Source organism: Rattus rattus, chromosome X (assembly GCF_011064425.1).
Source record: "Rattus rattus isolate New Zealand chromosome X, Rrattus_CSIRO_v1, whole genome shotgun sequence".
Lineage (NCBI taxonomy): Eukaryota > Metazoa > Chordata > Mammalia > Rodentia > Muridae > Rattus > Rattus rattus.
Window position 1 is genome coordinate 78,391,649 of NC_046172.1, and position 5,543 is coordinate 78,397,191.

General features: G+C 38.6%; 1 non-coding gene across 1 annotated transcript; it reads left to right on the forward strand.

Moving 5' to 3' along the window:
* The first annotated feature begins 3,108 nt into the window (after positions 1 to 3,108).
* On the forward strand, positions 3,109 to 3,212 carry LOC116889453. The gene has a single exon (XR_004386411.1). It is a non-coding gene; the product is annotated as a U6 spliceosomal RNA (small nuclear RNA).
* The last annotated feature ends 2,331 nt before the right edge of the window (positions 3,213 to 5,543 follow it).

Below are 5,543 nucleotides of genomic sequence, written 5' to 3' on the forward strand. Positions count from 1 at the left end.
CTCTCTACACAAAAGAGAAAAAGCCGAGAAAGAAATTAGGGAAACGACACCCTTCATAATAGACCCAAATAATATAAAGTACCTCCATGTGACTTTTAACCAAGCAAGTAAAAGATTTGGTACAACAAGAACTTCAAGACTCTGAAGAAAGAAATTGAAGAAGACCTCAGAAGATGGAAAGATCTCCCATGCTCATGGATTGGCAGGATTAATATAGTAAAATGGCCATTTTACCAAAAGCAATGTACAGATTCAATGCAATCCCCATCAAAATACCAATCCAATTCATCAAAGAGTTAGACAGAACAATTTACAAATTCATCTGGAATAACAAAAAACCCAGGATAGCTAAAACTATCCTCAACAATAAAAGGACTTCAGGGGGAATCACTATCCCTGAACTCAAGCAGTATTACAGAGCAATAGTAATAAAAACTGCATGGTATTGGTACAGAGACAGACAGATAGACCAATAGAACAGAATTGAAGACCCAGAAATGAACCCACACACCTATGGTCAACTGATTTTTGATAAAGAGCCAAAACCATCCAATGGAAAAAAGATAGCATTTTCAGCAAATGGTGCTGGTTCAACTGAGGTCAACAGGTAGAAGAATGCAAATCCATCCATGATTATCACCCTGTACAAAGCTTAAGTCCAAGGGATCAAGGACCTCCACATCAAACCAGATACACCAAACTAATAGAAGAAAACTAAGGAAGCATCTGGAAACACATGGGCACTGGAAAAATTTCCTGAACAAAACACCAATGGCTTATGCTCTAAGATCAAGAATCGACAAATGGATCTCATAAACTGCAAAGCTTCTGTAAGGCAAAGGACACTGTGGTTAGGACAAAACGGCAACCAACAGATTGGGAAAAGATCTTTACCAATCCTACAACAGATAGAGGGCTTATATCCAAAAATATACAAAGAACTCAAAAGTTAGACCACAGGGAGACAACAACCCTATTAAAAAATGGGGTTCAGAGCTAAACAAAGAATTCACAGCTGAGGAATGCCGAATGGCTGAGAAACACCTAAAGAAATGTTCAACATCTTTAGTCATAAGGGAAATGCAAATCAAAACAACCCTGAGATTTCACCTCACACCAGTGAGAATGGCTAAGATCAAAAACTCAGGTGAGGATGCTGGAGAAATGCTGGTGAGGATGTGGAGAAAGAGGAACACTCCTCCATTGTTGGTGGGATTGCAGACTGGTAAAACCATTCTGGAAATCATCTGGAGGTTCCTCAGAAAATTGGACATTGAACTGCCTGAGGATCCAGCTATACCTCTCTTGGGCATATACCCAAAAGATGCCCCAACATATAAAAAAGACATGTGCTCCACTATGTTCATCGCAGCCTTATTTATAATAGCCAGAAGCTGGAAAGAACCCAGATGCCCTTCAACAGAGGAATGGATACAGAAAATGGGGTACATCTACACAATGGAATATTACTCAGCTATCAAAACAAATGACTTTTTATGAAATTCATAGACAAAATGGTTGAACTGGAAAATATCATCCTGGAGTGAGCTAACCAATCACAGAAAGACATACATGGTATGCACTCATTGATAAGTGGCTATATAGCCCAAATGCTTGAATTACCCCTAGATGCCTAGAACAAATGAAACTCAAGACGATGATCAAAATGTGAATGCTTCACTCCTTCTTTAAAAGGGGAACAAGAATACCCTTGGCAGGGAAGAGAGAGGCAAAGATTAAAACAGAGACTGAAGGAACACCCATTCAGAGCCTGCCCAACATGTGGCCCATACATATACAGCCACCCAATTAGACAAGATGATGAAGCAAAGAAGTGCAGAGACAGGAGCCGGATGTAGATCTCCTGAGAGAGACACAGCTAGAATACAGCAACACAGAGGCGTAATGCCAGCAGCAAACCACTGAACTGAGAACGGGACCCCTGCTGAAGAATCAGAGAAAAACTGAAGAGCTTGAAGGCCTCGAGACCCTTATGAACAACAATGCCAAGCAACTAGAGCTTCCAAGGACTAAGCCACTACCTAAAGACTATACATGGACTGACCCTGGACTCTGACCTCATAGGTAGCAAATGAATATCCTAGTAAGATCACCAGTGGAAGGGTAGAGCCCCAAATCTTGCTAAGACTGAACCCCAGTGAAGGTGACTGTTGGGGGAGGTGGCATGGGGGGAGGGTGGGGAAACATCCATAAAGAAGGGGGGGGGGGATTAGGGGATGTTTGCCCCGAAACCGAAAGGGAATAACATCTCAAAATGTAAATAAGAAAACTCGTTAATAAAAAAAAAAATTTTAAAAAATCTTATATCATTCTCTTTTTACCATTCTGGAATTTTCTTTTGGCGCTGAAGACCATATTATGATATTTATTCATGAGAATCCATGTAGCTATACTTGTTTAGGGCAACACAGGCTTTCACTTGATGATTAGACAAAAATTTTCTATATTTCTTCATTTCCCAATTTCTCAATGCTGTGAAAATGCTGAAAAAAACTAATGTTGATACTCCTTTGTGCATATGTTTTAGATTGTCTCTAGTGCCTATAATTGGAATTGCTGGATTAATGTATTTCCTTATTTTTCACTTCACGAGACCCTTCCAGATTATACTGCGTAGTTATATTAGTTCAAATTCGTTACCAGAGGATAAAAAGCCCCTTGTACCATAACCTAAAAATTCAGTATTCTCAGATTTAAAGTTGTTAGAACATGTTTAGTCCTAAGAAAGTGATCCTTTTATGATTATGCTCTAAAGATTTAGTTACTCCTGGCTTCAAGACATCTACCCAGTCCTAACAGCCAGTTTAAAAAACTCAGTTAATTTGGTCTACTCATCATACCTATAACTAATAATGAATAACAGCAATAATTTGATTTTATTTAAAAAGTTTTATGTGTTGGAGGATATGCAATTTAGTTTTCCCTTCACATTTTCTCTTCCATATTCTTTGCCTTTAACTATTTTATGAAATTTTAGAATCAGCTCTTCTAGTTCTATGTTAAAAACTTTTCTATGATTAGGAGTAGAATTATCCTGAATATATAACATTTGAGAGAGAAAGTAATTTATTTTAAAACATTGTGCCTGTTCTTGATTTGGAGGCACATACACTGAAACTAAAACAATACTGAGATTAGCATGGCCTCTAGAAAAAGATCACATGCAGATTCCTGACATGGTCTATAATTTTTTGCCACTCTATTCAGAATAGTTAGGAAATGGAAACAGCCTAAATGTCCTCAACAGATGAACACATAATGAAAGTGCAGTTGAAAGAATAAAAAATGCAGCTAAGAAGTCAGAAGTTTAAAAATGCTATCTCACCCCTAAGAAGCCTCAAATTCCAGACCCTGCCTTCTACCTGAAAGTAGGTAAAAGGTCACATTTCTTGAGTCTGCTCTCCCAGGAACTAGATAAAAGGACTTAAGATAAGGCCCTTAGATATGCAATTCCCGACCTAGTAAGGATAATAGAAAGCTTCCCCAGAACTAGCTGACCATAAAGTTAAATTGAATCTTAAGAGAATAACCTTGAGAAGCAGGAAGTCTTCCTAGAACTAAAATGGAACGCAGTTAAGCAATCTTAAGAGACAGGAAGCCCTCGTGATTTTTAACCGCATTCTTTATTACTTTCTAATGACGCCCATCCTTGCCCTTGGCCCCTCGGGGTTGTGGTTTTTCCTTTAAATACCCTTTTCTTCCCAGCCTCTCCAGATCAAACCCACTGCTCCTAAGTGGGATATGAGTCTCAACCCCAGTGCACTGGTTCCTATCGATAAACCTCATGTGATTACAGCAAGGATGGTCTTGTGTGAGTTCTTGGAGGGTTGAGTCATCCCGAGACTTGAGTGAGAGTCTCCCCACTCTGGGGGTCTTTCACAGTAATATACACCATGGAATACTATTCAGCTGTAAAGAAAAAAAAGGAATAATGAAATTTGCAAATAAATGTAGCTCTCATCCCTCTCCAAAGAAATTTCTATTTTCGGAAAATGGAGACCATTACAGAAAACCACCAAAGGTCATGATGCAGAGTTCACATAATTACAGGAGTCCAACCTCAATAGATACATTTACAATACGACTGTGTACTGAAGGCTGCAGGAGCATTGAGGAACATGGGTGGAAAAATTATAAGAGTCAGAACAGGAAGGTGAGATTGTGTCTCCTAGAAATGACAGGAAAGCTACACCCATGATACTTCGTCAATATGGCTGTCTAAGCAAGACCTGAACAATGACAATACCAATAGATATGTTAATCCAGAAGTGGGAAATCATACCTATGTACTGCCCCTAGACAAAGAACTATAAACACCTAGCAACTATTGAGAGAAGGAGAATTAGCTTATGCCAAGGGTAAGTACCGTAATTGGTTATCTGATACAAAGTTGTCAGCTCTGAGATGGCAAGATACACACAAGCAACATGAGGTAGCCTCAGTAGGCTCTATTTATGCACTTATATATTGTCTTAGTCACTATTTTATTACAGTGAAGAGAAACCATGACCAAGGCTGCTTGCATGAAAGGAAGCATTTAATTGGGGGCTTATTTCCAGAGGCTTAGTCCATTTTTATCATGGCAGAGAACATGAAGCAGAGAGAGAGAGAGAGAGAGAGAGAGAGGAAAGCTTGCACAAGACTAGGCCATACCTCCTTAAATAGTACCACACTCTGGTGACTGAGCATTCAAATAGGTGAAAATATGGAGTCCATTCTTATTTAAACTGCTATATATGTATAAAAATAGTAAATAAAAAGAGCTCATCCATTTGATAGGGAGTAAGGTATATTGGAGGAGGATGGAAGGAAGATAAGGAAGGGGAAGTGATATAATTAGATTTCAATTAAAAAATTTAAAAGTATGAATATAAAATTTTCCCCTAATTCCCAGGTGGTGATGTCTCATGCCTTTATTCCAAGAGTTTAGGAGGTAAAGGCAGGCAGATCTCTGAATTTGAGGACAGCCTGGTCTACATAGTGAGTTCCAGAACAGCTGGGCTACGCAGAGAAAATCTGTATCCAAGAAAAAAGGTCACTTAATATTTAATTTATATCAAAATAAATCTAAGCCAATCTAAAATATAAATAAACTATCAAGCCTTATAATTAATCAAGTTTTTTCATCTGTACCTGTATCCTTCTTTTGGATATTCCATAATGCTTTCCAACAGTATCAGGTAGTTTTCTGTTGCTGTGATAAAACACTGTGGCAATAAAACAACTTATGGAAGAAAGAATTGATTTCAGCTTATGCTTCAAGAGCATTAAGATCCCATCATGGCATGAGGCAGTAGAGCATGGAACAGGAAACCAAGAGCTCATATCCTTAATCATGAGTATGAAGCTGACAGTGAAACTAATTTAAATAGGATTATAAACTGTCATAATCCATCCCCTAGTGCCTTACTAGTTTACTTTCTTCAGCAGAGCCACATATCCTAATACATGCCCCCTGCCACCAAACAGTGCCACCAACTAGTGACCAGGTATTCAAATACTGGAGCCTATGGGAGATATCT